This window comes from Marmota monax, unplaced genomic scaffold, assembly GCF_021218885.2.
Source record: "Marmota monax isolate L192 unplaced genomic scaffold, Marmota_monax_Labrador192_F-V1.1 WCK01_AAM20220418_F8-fsc00047, whole genome shotgun sequence".
Taxonomy (NCBI): domain Eukaryota; kingdom Metazoa; phylum Chordata; class Mammalia; order Rodentia; family Sciuridae; genus Marmota; species Marmota monax.
In genome coordinates, this window is record NW_026692072.1 from 10554976 (window position 1) to 10569680 (window position 14705).

The 14705-nt window shown below is 61.8% G+C and overlaps 2 long non-coding RNA genes across 4 annotated transcripts; both read right to left on the bottom strand.

Moving 5' to 3' along the window:
* Positions 1 to 929: 929 nt before the first annotated feature.
* On the bottom strand, positions 930 to 7238 carry LOC124100868 (uncharacterized). 2 transcript variants are annotated; one of them, XR_006854451.2, is made up of 5 exons: positions 6404 to 7238; positions 4751 to 5780; positions 4174 to 4302; positions 3819 to 3917; positions 930 to 2192 (listed from the first exon to the last, which is right to left on the bottom strand). It is a non-coding gene; the product is annotated as an uncharacterized LOC124100868 (long non-coding RNA). The 2 variants fall into 2 exon arrangements; XR_006854448.2 differs by having other exon boundaries at positions 4174 to 5780.
* A 74-nt stretch (positions 7239 to 7312) lies between these two features.
* On the bottom strand, positions 7313 to 11870 carry LOC131424668 (uncharacterized). Of its 2 annotated transcripts, XR_009228060.1 has the most exons (4): positions 11541 to 11870; positions 10697 to 10844; positions 9615 to 10586; positions 7313 to 9408 (listed from the first exon to the last, which is right to left on the bottom strand). It is a non-coding gene; the product is annotated as an uncharacterized LOC131424668 (long non-coding RNA). The 2 variants fall into 2 exon arrangements; XR_009228059.1 differs by having other exon boundaries at positions 10697 to 11870.
* Between the last annotated feature and the right edge of the window lie 2835 nt (positions 11871 to 14705).

The window sequence follows — 14705 nt, forward strand, 5'->3', positions numbered from 1 at the left end:
CCTAGATCACTTTATACGAAGTGGCAAGGCAGTACAACTGTAGTTGACAACAGCTCAAGAAATGGGTGCCTGGACTTGGCTGCTTTTTAACCAGAAGCGAATCTTATGCCTTGGCTCTGGGAGCCACGCTGTGCCCTGTGGAACAGATAGTGAGGACTGGGTGGATTGTGGGGAAACTGCCCCTGGAGGCTGGAGAATGAGTGACATGGGCTGGGGGGTGGCAGGACACTTAGCAAGGCTGTCACCCCAAGAAGCTGGTAGAATAGAACAAGTACCAAGTGAATTTATGGATCCCACTAACATGGAGAGAGAACTGTCTTCAACAAGGAATTGTGTGGATTTCAGGGCGCTGAGTGGCTACACGTGTGATTCATGGGAAATCCATCACGTTTGAGGGAATTGTATTGGTAAGAGAATCACTAGCTTGCATTCAAAAGGACGGGCAGTTCAGAATGGAGAGTCCCCCGGGCCCATGCATTCATAAGCAGGAATCAGACCAATATTTCTTACGGAAAAGAAGGATCTCAGAGGGCAGGGGCTCAGTGGGTGGAGGCGAGAACGGAAGAGCCATGGACTGGGGGCCTCCAGAAGCAGAGCCAGGCAGGGAACATATCCTATCCCCAGAGTCGGGGACCCCACCAGAGGGGCCTGGCCAGATTTTAGAATTGCTAGGGACCAGCGATTGTCACTGCTGACCTTCCTTTCCCGTGTCACCTCATCGTGGTGCACTCAGCCTGAGGGTTAAGACAGCTTGTCCCTTAGCTCTCAAGTCCTTGGATGAAGGGAAGCCTCATCAATGCCCAGTCCTGACCTAGACGTGACACTGGACGTTGAACCTGGGCTGTAGTTGGAGGAATATTACAGTGGCTTGAGGACAGACTTCACAGAATTTGCTGTGGAAGGAAGGTGAATGATTGGGGACCAAAAGGTAGCTGTGGGAGGATTTTTAATGGCTGCCGATTCCTCCCATCCCAATATCTCCACCCCTTTGCAGGGTGACTGTTGAGTCTCCCATTCAGGGATGGGGTCTGTTTTTTCATCTCCTCAAATCTAAACTGGCCTGAGACTTGCTTTTGCCAAGAGAAATCTGGCAGAAGTGAGCTTATGTGGGTCTTGGAAGCTAGACCTCAGGAGGCTTCTTAACTACGGCCTTCGCCCTCAGAATAGACTTGAGGTTTGGAGCTACAGCAGCTATTTTGTGACCATGAGACCTCAAGCGTCACCATAAAAACCAAAAAGCTAAGAATGTCCAAGAAGACAGATGATGATTCTGGACTCCAGATAGCATTTTTGAGGCCTAAACTACCTCCTTCATCACATACTCTAAGATGAGAAAAATAACTTCCTATTTATTTGGAACCTAAATTTCAGGCCAGTGGTTCTCAAAGCGTGGCACCTACTTGAAGAGCAGCATTAATAGCATGAAGGACCTGTCGGAAAAGCACGCTGTTGGGCCCCACCCAGATGTGTGGACCAGAACCTCTGAGCTATCTGGGCTGAACAAGTCCTCCGGGAGATCTCAGCCCGTGTTGGCATAAGATCCTTGTTAATCTGGAACTTATTTACTTGTATCTGACACGAGCTTCTTGCTGGCACGTCTCGGAGCCTTTGTGGACAGCTGTCTCCCTGCCCAACATGCCCAGTCCCCTCCCTGTCTTTTTCAGGAACTGAATTAATTTCAATCACAGAAACCCAGGATGGCAGAACATTCAGCTGCGGCAGTTTGGCCCCGTGACTGATGATTTCCGGGATCTGGCCTCAGCAGCCTCAATGGCCTGGGTGGGAGCAAAGAGCTGAGAAATTGCTCCATTTAGAGACTGTCCTGGTTCCAATTGAGAAACCCCAGGTCAGTGTCCCCGTCACACCAGACCAGAGCCCCGAGCTGCAGGCTCCAGATCCTTCTCTTGGCAGTCACAAACTGCCCAGGCTCTCCTCTCTCCAGGGCACAAGCGGTGGCTCAGGCACCGGGGGTCACTAATGTTGAGGACCTTTGTTCTCGTTAGATTTTGCAGCATAACCAACCACGCCAAATCACGGTTGCTTCACAGGATGATTTCCTATTTTCCCAATTCTGTAGTTGACTGGAAGTTCCTCTGCTGGTCTAGCCTGGGTAGGTGTGACGCTGAGCCCTTCTCTCTTCATGTCACCTTTCATCCCGGACCTCTGTAGGGCAGCCAGGTCTTGAGCAGAAACTTGAAGGGTGGGGAGGGCAGAAGAGAGCAGTCTGAACTCTCCCAGGAGGGCAGCCCAGTCCCCCCCCCATTGATGTCCTGCTCCCAGCACCTCGCCGAATCAGCTGGCCTGTCCCATACGCATAAGGGCCACCTCTAGCTATGCCGTGGGCTGGTGACATGTGGCATTCTCGCGACCATGTGTGCCGGTGACATCCAGGGCCGCGTGGCCTGGGTACAGTCTTGCTGGAGTCGAGTGGCGCCTGATGAGTGTGTGTGTGCACGTGTGTGAATGAGTGTGGGGGCAGCAGGGGCTGTGCCCGAGGCCCCTGCCCACGCTTGGACCACCTTGGACTCTCCATGGTTCTCAGTCTCCCTTTCTGTGAAGAGGAGCTGATCCCGACGTGAAGCTGAGATACTCCATACGAAAAGGTCCCCCTGGGGCCTGGGACTCAGGGGATGGGGTGGGCGGTGGCCAGCCACCTGCTGCTTTTCCTCGTCTCCTTCCCCCGGTGGCCTCCCATTCATTAGATGGGGAAGCTTTGGATCAGAGACCTCGAAGTCACCGGCCGGTGAGCAGGGAACAGTCCCCGGGCTGCCATGTGTCCCTGGGCACTGCTCTCAGCTGTCACAGAAGCAGCCGACGCAGAGCCCCCAGCTCGAGCAGCGTCCTTGTCCCGCCCTCACTGGGTCAGCCACCAGCGGCAGCCGGGCTCTGGGGACCCACCCACCGCCCCTGCAGTGCCTGATTCTCCCTGGAAGGTGCCTGTGGCATTGTGGCTTAGATGTGACATGTCCCTCAAAGCTCAGGTGTGAGAGGATGCAAGAAAGCCCCGAGGAGAAATGGACCAGGCCAGGGAGTTAACCCCCACCCGGGACTGACTGGGGGGACTGAAGGCGGGCGGGGTGTGGCTGGGGGAGGTGGGTCATCGAGGGTCCTCGGGGACCTGTCTTGTCCGTGCTCAACTGAGCTCACTCATGAGCGCTCTCTCTCCCTCTCTGCTTCCCCGCGTGGTGTCCTGAGCTGCTTCCGTCCACCCCACTCTTCTGCCGCGATGTTCTGCGTCACCTCGGGCCACGAGGAACAGAGCTGGCCTCCTATGGACGAAGGCCTCTGACACTGTGAGCTCCCCAATAGTCCTTAATTGTTACCGCCAGGTCTTTTGGTCACAGCAGTGACAAAGCTGATTAAAGCACAGGCTGTGCCCAGCAGGCGGGCTGCCCACTGGACCCTGTCCTGGCCCAGGCAGGAGGCTGACAGCACGTGGCCCAGCAGGGCGCAGGCAGGTGGAGGGTCATCAGATGTGGCCAGGGACAGCGCCTTAATGAGGAGGCTACTCTGGGCAAGAGACACTCAGGAGACCCCCACTTCAGTCACCTGTTGCTACCAGCCTCCGGCCCTGGGCAGGGTGGGAGGGGAGAAGCCACCCAGAATCCCAGCTTCTCCCGGGGAACTTCCGATTGTAATGACAGCGACACAACACAACCAACACACCCTGGCAGCGTCGCTCCACCTGGGTCTTCCCCAGAGGTGGTGGGCACCCTCCAGCCAGAGGGCTGCTACCCAGGGAGCCCCCAGGGTCCCCTGCCAAGCACCCGCCCCCCCGCACCCAGAGCTGGCACCCACAGCTCAAGACGGTGACTCACGCCTTCTCCCAGGAGCAGGCAAGGGAGGGAACAGAGACTTCCCAGGCGGGAGCAGCCAGCCTCAGGGAAGCCCCCATCTGGCAGAGGCAATCTGTCCATCTGGAGGAGGGCGGAATGTGCCAAGCACTCGAGCAGCTGTGCCCAAAGCCAGTGCTGCAAAGGCGAGCCACTGGCCCAGGGACCAGCTCCGCGGGAAATGGGGCAAGCCCCGCCCACAGAGCCCCAGAGCCCCGCCCCCAGAGTCCCGCCCCCTGAGAGTCCCGCCCCCCCACATTGTAGCACATTGAAGGGCCCAGGATCCCAGGGTGTAAAGGCCCTGGACGTCCCTGGCCTCATGTTTTCCCCGCATTCACACCTGGTTGCTGTTTAACCCCACAGATCTCAGGGGCACGAGTTGACCTCGGGGTGCCGCTTTGGAAACACGTGGATCCCAGCAGCCTGATGTCCCCACGGGGTCAAAGCCCATGCTGACAACGGGTCTGTCCTGCTGGCAAAGAGCGAGTCCATGAGGAGAAAGGGGAGCAAGTCCGCAGGGACAGGCACTGGTGTGCACCCAGGTCCCCAGGAGGGCTCACTGATGGCCCTGGAGGGTGACCAAAGCCCTGCCCCAGGCAGGCTCCAAATCCACCTCGATCTGGAAGAAAGATCAGGGCTACCGCTGAGCCACGAGCTCCAGGAAACAGTCCTGTTGTGAACTACAGGCCTGGTCCCCAGACTTGTGCGCTGTAGCCCTGACCCGGGGGGCATGACGCTGAGGTGGGGTGACGCTGGGTCCCCATGTCTGGATGAGTAGTGATCTTATGAGAAGAGGAAGAGAGACCAGAACTGTTCATTTCTCTCTCTCTCTCTCTCTCTCTCTCTCTCCCCCTCTCTTGGCCACGTGAGAACACAATGAGGACATGGCTGTCTACAAGCCAGGAGGAGAGGCTTACCCGCTGCCAAATTAGTCAGCACCTTCGTCTTGAACTTGCAGCCTGCAGAACAGTGAGAAATAAACTGCTGCTGTTTGAGCCGCCAGCCTGCGGCCCGGGGTCACCGCAGCCGGGCTGTAAGACAAGTCCCCTGGTCTCCAGGGATCTGGACTGGACCCAGATCCACTCCCACCTCAGCGAGTCTCAACCTCTCTGGCCATAACCTTGACTCCCTGGCCATTCTATGAGTGAGGTTTTCTTGTCCCCACTTTGTCAATGAGGTCTCTGGGGCCCAGATTGGTCGAGAGGACTTGCCCAGTCTTCCACAAGTGACAGACCCAAACCCAGGGACTCGGTTCCTGGATCCACGCGGTCACCCACGGCAGAGCCGGCCACATCAAATGTTCAGAGTGGTAACGGCCATTACTGTCCCCTGCTAGGAGGTTCCAGGACACAGAGCTGGGCGGAGCGCTGGGATGAGCCCGTCCGGTGCAGGAAGAGGGACAGGCTGAGCAAAGGCGGCCCCAGGGACCGGCGTCTGCTTGTCGGTAATGTGGTGCTGGGTGCCCCGCAGTCGGGCCTGGTTTCATTTCATAGTGGCCTCCCTGCCGAGGCCTCAGGGCACCGTAGGATGTGCAGCCTCCACCCAGATCCTCCCTCACCTGGAGCGGGGAGCCCACTGCTGGGCGCCAGGGGATGGGAGGTGCGGCGTGTCCGCAGGGCCCCAGAGAAAGGCTGGAGTGCGGCTCCTTAATTGGAGAGCTGACCAAGGGACAGGAGTGCGTGGGGCGGAGGGGCAGAGCCAGGGATGGGTCCCAAGCAGAGTCCCTCCAGCCGGTGGGACTGCCGGGCACTCAGCCTAGGAGGACAGAGGGGGCGTGGCCTCCTGTGGTGAGATTCTTCCGCGGGCGGTCCCCCGCTCCGCACGTCCGGGACGCCCTTCGGGGCAGTGCGTGGGTCTGTGCGGGAGACGTCCCGGGTCAGCAGGGATCCGGCCGAGGCCCAGCCATCCGCGCCAGGTAGGGCGGTCCTGCGCGAATACCGTCCACACCTGCAGGAAACGCACAGAATAAGCTGCAGTGTGCTGAGCGGGCCACCGCAGCTGTGGCTGAACAAGAAGACCGGGAGGGTCGGGGTGGTGCCCGGGGCCGACCGCGGGAGCCATGGAAGGTGTTTGAGCAGCGAAGTGCCCAGATCGCATCTGAATCTTGGACTCGGCAGGCGTGGGAGTGAGGGTGGCCTGCAGGGTGTGCAGGCAGAGGCGGCCAGAGTCGTTGCCCCAGCTGTCGTGTGCACCAGAATCTTCTGGAAGGCGCGCCGCCCTGGATCCCCAGGCCCGGGCCTCTCTAATGCTTCCAGAGGCTGCGGCTGGCGCCTGGAGCCGCTGAGGAGTCCGTGCGCATGCGCTGGTGAGGTGGCCCCCGGACAGCCCCCCCCCCCCCCAGCCTCCTCCCTTGACCTCAGTCTTCCCATCTGTAAGGGGCAGCGCATTGCCCCAGGGGGCTCCACGGCCTCTTCTGCTCCAGGTCCCAGGAGGCTGTGAGCCCAGGACGGCAGGGCGGGGGGACAAGGAGGTCGTCCCCAGTCCTGGACACCCAGAGAGAGGAACCAAGGGAGCCGGGCCCGCCCCAGGGAAGGGAGTCTCTGGAGGAAGTCCGCCCCCCCCCCCCGCACCTGGAGGAGAAGCAGTTCCTCGGGTCGTGGCCCAGGGCTGTCCACGGGCCTGGGCTCCGTCTGGGAGACCCTGGAGATGCAGGACGTGGGAGGGCTGAGAAGGCAGGAGGACCGGGCCTCCAGGGAAGCACAGCCAAGGGGGTCTGGTTGTGTGGCTCTCCACCCGGCTGGGCCCTTGGCTTTATTGCCTCTGTCTGGATTTCAGCCTGGTGTCCCAGGTCCTCCAGGTCCCGCCAAGCTAACTGGTCAGCCTGCCTCAGTCCTAGGGCCACCCAGGGAAAGAGGGCTAGGCGATCATAAAGGCTTGGATCAAGTCCTGTGTGGCCTCGAGAAAGACACTCAACCTCTCTGAGCCTCTGTTTCCCCTGCTGAAAAATGGGAACAATAATTACAACCCAGAATTGTTTCCAGGATTGAATACCATAAAGTTGATCAGCTGTGCCTGACAGGAGGCAGGACGGGAAGACGGTAACAACTGGCAGAATGCCCAGAGGTCTATGTGACACCCTCCTGGGTGTTAAATATCTTGTGTGGACTAATAATCCCCAGGTTTATTCCTCCGACCCTGGTGGGCAGACTGGGAGGGACAGCTACATGCCACGTCACCGCCTGGGTGTCTAATGTGCGCCTCGGACTCTACTGGGGCAGGACAGAGCTCTGGCCTCCTCACCTCCACCCACCCACGGCCTCTCCCCAGCATCCTCTTCGTCTGAATGGCCCCCACCGACCTGGAGGCCCTGCCAGAGCCTGAGGTTGTCCCTGACTCTGTCTTGTTGATGCCTCGAAGCTGATCCGTCAGCAAGACCCCCAGCTCTAGGCCCAAGGGCTTCCAGAATCTGACGGCCACCCCCCCTCCGCCCCCGGCCTCCTCCTCCACCTCCACCCCCACCTCCACCCCCACACCCCCAGCAACCTGGCTATGGCCATCAGGGCAGCTGCCCCTGCCTGCCTCGGCTTCTCTTGACCCTTCACTCTGCCCAGCCTTCAGTGATCCTGCTGACTTGGATCCTGCTGATCAGATCGTGTCCAACTGCAGCGTGACACCACCACTGATTTCCCATCATGCCTCATTCAGCCTCGTGCCCAGCAGGGCCCCAATGATCCTACTGTGGCCACACGTCAAGACTTATTTTGATCACTTTCCCTGGTCACTAGCCTTGCTGTGGTCCCCTCTGCTCAGTGCTCCCAATGTACCAACCACTCTCCCACCTCAGGACCATTGCACGTGCTGTTCCCTTGCCTGGAAGCCCATCCCCTGGTTCCTACAGGGAGCCTTTCCTCCTGGCTTGCCGGCCGCTGCTCGAAGACTTGCTTCCCTGACTTCCAAAGAGCATCGCTGCCTCTACAGCCCCCTGTCCTCACATGCCACCTCTGCCTGAGGGCATTGGCCTCTGCCTGCAGACAGGACCGGAGGGGAGTGAGGTGGCAGGAGTGACGGCCATTGGGACCGGGGATGTGGGGCCCAGAAGGGAAGAGGACATAGGGCTCCCCCCGCCGATGGCATCTTGGACCAAACCCCGGGGACCCAGTGATCACAGATAACGTCACCCGGGGCCGGCAGGCTCTTCCAATTTTGAACAAATGACAGCGTTTACCAGGGCCAGGGCCAGGCCTGTTCTCTGGTGGCCCTGGCACGGCCGGGAGGCTGCCTGGGACTGTGGGCGCCACCCTGACCCAGGTCAGCTGAGCAGGGACGCCCGTGCTCCCCGTGGCCAAGGGCGGCGCGGGCGGGAGGTGGAGCAGGGAAGGACAGGTCAGCCCGAGGCCCAGTGTCTCTGGCCACCTTCGCGATCATCCCAGTGATGAAGTCGCCGCGGGGTGGGGTGGGCCGGCGCATGCTGGGCTGCCAGGAGGTGTGGCGGGCACCTCTGTGGGCGCGGACTGCACCCTCCAGGGAGGCAGAGGGCTGTGCACAGAGGGTCCGGGAAGGAGGGGTGAGCGAGGGGAGGCTGGTGGGGGCGTGGGGTGCGGTCAGCGGAAGAGCTGCCCCTGCAGCCCTAGCCCTGGCCACCTGGAGGGGACATCTGGGCCTCTGCTGGCTCAGGGTCCATGTCCCTTCTTCTGGAAACTTCTTGGTCTTCCTTGAAGGGACTTCCCTGACTCCACTGTCAAAGTCAGAGCATTCGCTCCAGGCAGAGCTGACCCCAAGCCCCAGCCTGGACCACAACCCTGAGCACATGCCCGGCTCAGGGCTGGGTTGGCGCGGGAGCTGGGCCAATCAGAGTCAGCCTGGGAAAGAGATGGTCTTTGCAAACTGAGATTGAAATGGGCGGGGGGAGCCCTGAGGTGTGGACAGACTCTACCCCAGCGTGAAGCCAGTAAGTACAAGTGAAGTGGAAGGAGAAAGATGGAACAAGAAAGAAAGGATATAAATGACATCCCTTGAGCACCTGGATCCAGCTCTACCTGAAGCCCAACGCCCGGCCAGTTCTGAAAGCTGCCTTTCTATCATTGCAACCCAAAGAACTGATTCACTGTTTTCACTCCTACACTCCAGTCACGCAGTCTAGTTGCAAATTCTTAGAAGCGCTTAGACATCTTCCCTCCAGACTGTCCCTTCAGGCAGTAACGTCTCCCAGATCCCAGCCCCCCTCACAGTCTCCTCTTGAAACCCTGTGCTACCTGCTTGCAGGAGCCCCCAAGATGCAGTCACGAGGTGTCGTCCTTCCCGCCGTCACAGCACACTGGGGGAATTGCCATGGGCCCTGCTCTGCATTCAGCCCTTCCCTCCAAGCCCTGGGACACCTGCTCCCGAGGCTGCTCACCATCCCCCGTCCACAGGTGGGATGGACGTGGCCGCTGTGCTCCAGCCCAAGGCCCGGGGCAGTGCAGGCCTGCAGGGCCCCTCTCCGCCCGTGGTGCCTCGGGGCCTGCCGCGTCCTTCTCCCCAACTTCCCGTGAAGTGGTGGATCCTGCGCTGAGGTTCAAGTTCAGACTCTGCTGTGGGCAGCCGTTAGCCTTGGGCAGGTGACTCCGCCGAGCACCACCTGACCCTGTGGGTGACACTGTGATAAAATGCATTTGACATAAAATTTACCACCTCCACCACTGTCAGTGTGCAGTGAGTGACGTGAAGGACACTCTCTGAGGACGTCGCCCAGTGTCCGCTGGGTACCGTGCTGCGCCTCCCGCCTCTGCCTCCGGGCTCTTTGTATCTTGCTAAACTGAAATGACCCCCTGGACGGCCCCCGCCCCGGCCTCCCCCCTCTACCTTCTGTCTCCTGCAGTTAGTGCCCAGGTTCCCCAGAGAAGTGGGATCCCGCAGGGGTGTCCCCTGTGATGGGCTCCGCTCAAGGAACCGTGTCCTCATGGCGGGATCCCCCGCCTTTTTAAGCCTGAATGATATTCCAGGGCGTGTGTCACCCGCCATCTTTAAACTGAGGCTGGAACTGATGTCCTCAAGGAAGGTTAGCCACTCGGGAAGGGCTCACGGCCAGCCCAGTTCCTTCCAGGCCCCAGGAGGGAGGCGCCCGGGTGGAAGAGGAAGTCAAGTTCAAGTTGAGGCCCAGCCTCCACGGCCCCCCCAGGCCGTTGTCTCTAGGGAGAAACGAGAGGCGGGTTGGGGGGTCTGCGGTGGCCCCGTGGAACCGTCCTCCTCCCCAGTCCCTCTGTCGGCTCCGAGGACCTCCTCCGAGGCGGGAGCTAAGCTGGCAGCCACGGTGCCCCCTGACCCCTCTGCCTGCCCAGGACACTGGCCAATGGGTGCAGAGGGGGGGAGGAGAGGGCCCACCAGAAACTGTTGGCGGAGACCCCAGTCACAGGTGACACTGCCACTCCCCCGGGGATCTGCGAGGTGTCAGGACTGTGGGGAAGGGACATCAGGGACCAAGGGGCAGTTCAGGGAGCTGAGCTGGAGACCCAAGGAGGAAAGGCACGGAAGGGTGCCCTGGGCCCCGGGCGGTCCCTGGACTGCGCTGGGCAGGCCAGGCTCCTCCCGCAGGCTGGGACAGGGTCCGCAGGGCAGGAGATGCCCTGCCCACGCCCCGGGCCTGTTGGTGTCAAGGTCAGCAGGCGTCTGATGCCCATGAGCGCCTGTCCCTCCAAGGCCCGTCCCCAGTCCTCCGTCCCCTTCCCAGCACCTGGAAAACGGAATCCACCCCAGACCCAGCCAGCACCCGAGCTGTGAGGGCCAGCGGCTGCCGAGCGTCCTCCCAGGCGCCAGCAGGCAGGACGCCTGTTCTTGCTGCAGGGAGTGAGAAGGCGACCTGGCTAATGCGCCAGGCCAGGCAGCTCTGCCCAGGCCGTGCCCAGTGGGAGGTCACCCCACCACCCCCGAGTTGCTCAGGGCCTCACCAAGCTGCTGAGGCTGGCCTGGGACTTGCCATCCTCCTGCCTCAGCCTCCGGGTCGCTGGGATGACAGGTGCTCAGCACCGCGCCTGGCCTTGATGTCAGGTCCACCCTCCGCCGTGGGAAGAAGGCAGCCAGCCGGGGACAGTGTGACTAAAACCAGGAGACCGGTAGACCTGATGGGAAGCCCCAGCCCCAAGCCACACCTGACACTGCAGCAGAGACCAGGCGACGTCCCCTGCAGGGCCCTCGGTGACCAGCCAAGCCCAGACCAGGAGCGAGAGGCACAGGTCTCCCCCCAGCCCTGGACAGGGCAGTCTTTGCAGGTCACCCTCCTGGGACCTCGTCCCAACCCGGGGCTGGGGACCTGGGCCCTCCTTCCTTCCGGCAGAAGGAAACCCAGGGCAGGGCCGCGCCTGGGTCCCCTCCGTCCCAGCAGGACCCAGCCCGGGGCCTGGCTCTCAACTCAAGTGTCCAGTTGAGGTCCGTGGGACCAGCACAGCCCAATGTGCGCTGGGGATTCTGTCCCTGGAGCTGGGGACTCTTGAGTCCTCTCCAGCTCTGGAATTCTGGGGCTCTCTCGAGTCATGTGGTGTCCACAGGCTGAGGGCAGGCTGGGTGGCAAGGGGGGCACACCAGGAGGGGAGACCCAGTCGTGCCTGGTGCCACAGCGGGCAAGCCTCCCTCTGAGCCACAGGCTGCCAGGGCATGGGGAGCCCCGGGGGACATGCCCACATCCCAGCTGGCCTCATGGTCAGTCTGTTCCAAGAAGGTGAGGGCTTAGCATCTGGAGGTGACGGCCTTGTCCTGCTCCTGGTTGGCTGTGTGACCTTGGGCAAGCTACCTTACCTCTCTGGGCCTGTTTCTTTCTTCCACGTTCAAGGCCAGCCCTCCCTGGAGCCTCACACGACAGCCCCTTTCACCCACTTAAGGCTCCAGCAGCGCTTCCCGCTTCCCTTCCGGTACCACCCACTTCCCTTCTTTCCCAGGCCACCCTTGATGGCATCCGGCATCTGGCCATGTTGATTTCTCCAGCCTTAAAACCAAACAAACTACAACGGACCTCCTCACACCACCCCCTGCACCTGCTTCCTCTGCTGCCTCTCCTAGCAAAATCCCCTTGCAGAGCAGCCAGACCCGTCTGTGAAAAGCAGCTGGCCTCTCTTCCTAGCCTCTCTCCTGGCCTCTCTTCCCAGCCTCTCTCCTAGCCTCTCTCCTGGCCTCTCTTCCCAGCCTCTCTCCTAGCCTCTCTTCCCAGTCTCTCTCCTGGCCTCTCTTCCCAGCCTCTCTTCCTAGCCTCTCTCCTGGCCTCTCTTCCCAGCCTCTCTCCTAGCCTCTCTTCCCAGTCTCTCTCCTGGCCTCTCTTCCCAGCCTCTCTCCTGGCCTCTCTTCCCAGCCTCTCTCCTAGCCTCTCTCCTGGCCTCTCTTCCCAGCCTCTCTCCTGGCCTCTCTTCCCAGCCTCTCTCCTGGCCTCTCTCAGGTTTTCATCCTCATCCCTTCACTAAACAGCACTCTTGTCGGGCTGGGTGACCGTGGTCCATGTCTCCAGATCCAGTGTCACTTCTCAGGTCTCATGTCACTGGCCTTCACCCCAGCCACCACTCCCACGCTGGCAGGGCCTCTGTGGTCCTGCTTCCTGCTGCCTCCTGCTGCGGCTCTGCTCCTCCTCTGGTGGCCCCAGGGCCGTGGCTCCTCTCTGTCACACTCACTTCCTGGGGGTCGCGGATGCCACACCACTGCCAGCACAGACGCCAGCCTGGTGCCAGCTGATAGAACCTGGCGTCTGATGCCCTGCGGCCGGCAGCTCAGCAGGGGACAGAAGCCAGGCCCTGTCTGCTCCGCAGTCCTGGATGCTTCTGGGTCCCCGACCCCAGCCCTCTTGTCCCTGCTGCCCAGGCCGGGCTTCCTCCTCTCCTCCTCCAGGTGACCCACGACCGTCCCCTGCAGGGCCTCGGCGCTCAGGTCCTGGACCCTGACTTGCCCTGCCCTCTCCCCTTGTGAGCTTTGCTCCCCAGTCCCTCACCCTGATGGCCCCGCGGTCCCCGCAAAGCCTCGGGGGCCTGGTGGCTGCCCAGTGTCCCCGAGGCTCCGTGCTGGCTCCTTCCCCTGACCCCAGGCCCCGACCTCCAGTCCCCTCCCCGAGGCCACCTCTGCCTGCCGCTCAGAGCTCAGCGGGGCCCGCGGCACAGAGACATGACTGTCCCCGCCACCGTCACCATCTCCTTCCACAGTGGGACACAGCGGGGCCCAGAGACAGACCTGGCCCAGGCCACAGCACAGAGCTGCTGCCCCGGGTGGGATGGCCTGGGACGGCCAGCTGGCCGCTGCTGCAGGACCCTGGACAGCTTTGGAAAGGGCCGCAGCTGAGATGGCCACAGCCTCTGTCCAGGTCCTGGGCCAAGGTGAACTGGGCAGGGCTCTGCCCTGAGCCCCTCAGCCCTGACCTCTGTGCCTCTGGCTGTCCCCGTCGCACGAGGAGAAACGGACCCAGGAGAGGGTGGGCTGGGCTGGGGTGGGCGGGCGCCGCTGTCCTCCGCGACCTGCATCTGCTGACCTCCCGGAAAACCAGCGTTCTGCCCACGCTCTGCCCGTCCTGCCTGCCGTCCTGCCCACTTAATTGAAGCCAATTATTTCATACAAAAGAGCAGAGGACGGTGGTCATTCTGTCTTTGTCCCAGCCACAGGGCCCTGGACACGGAGCCCGCTGCCCTTGTTTCCTGAGCTGCTCATTAGAGACCAGCTGGGCCTGGCGCGGGCAGCCGGGGCCATTTGCTGGGACTTCTGGGGCGGGGCCTGGCTGTGGGCACAGGGTCCCTGATGAGGGACAGAGGGCAGCCGGGAGGCCGGAGGCCCCGGGGGCAGGATAGAAGCAGCCCAGGACCTTGAGAGCTCATCCGCCCAGAGGCCCAGCGTCCTGGCCCCGTGCCCAGGGTGGCCACGGCTCTGTAAGCCACTAGGTGTGAGTACCCAGCACAGCACCCGGGACTCGGAGGGAGCTCGCGTGGGCTGCTGGGTCCGATGGGATGGTCCTTGGTCACTATTGAAACAGCGTGGCCTGCTTTGGAGGCCGCACACCTGGTCCTGAACCTGTCCTCGCCTCGTCCCTGCTGTGTGACCTTGAGCCTGTCTGTGTGACCTTCAGCCTGTGGAGTGCCCTCTCGGAGCCCCGATTCCTCGCCTGTAACAGGGCAGTCACAGTCATTTGAACCCCAACGTCCTGCCCCAAGAGCGGCAGAGACAGCAGGGACACGCCAGGGGCTCAGGCGGCAGCAGGTCCTGGGCTGGGGTACAGCTCAGTAGCACTTGCCTAGCACGTGGCCACGGTCACCCAGGGTGGCCCCCAAAGGGCGGCATTGGTGCCTGAGTCAACGCTGGCTGGGTGACTGAGGCACGTCACTCACCCTCTCTGGGCCTCTGGTCCTCGGCTGGAAAGTGGGAACGAGGTCCACACCCTCAGAGGGACTGGGGCAGGCCCCGGAGGAGGTGGCATCGAGGGAGGGGTCTGCAGGAGGGGGGCCAATGGGAAAGCAGGGACAAAAATCCCAGAGGACAGGAGCGTGGGACGGGCTGGAGGCCAGCAGGCAGCCCCCTGGGTGGGCAGGGTTGGGGGAGGCGTGAGGAAGTCACCCGAAATGAGGAGGCCCTAACGCACCGGGGTCCTGGAGACCTGACTAGAATGGGCTTGGAAGAGCCACCTCCCAGCTCAGTGTCCACTGTCACTGCAGAGCGGCCCCCGGACACCTCCTTGCCAGGCCCCAGCTCTGCAGCAGAGCCCTCCGTGGCTCAGGGCAGGGCTCCCCACCGGGTCCTGCAGCGTGATTGCCAGCCGCTGGGACCGTCCTGGGCTTTGCAGGACAGTGAGCAGCGTCCTCGACCTGCCCACTAGACGCTGGTAGCATCCCTGTCCCCAAAACGTCTCCAGGAATGACAAAATGTCCAACCAGCGGGTGCAAAACAGCCCTCAGTGGGGACTCACTGGCCTGCGCCTGCCTCCCTGGCCCCAGGCTTGGTGTC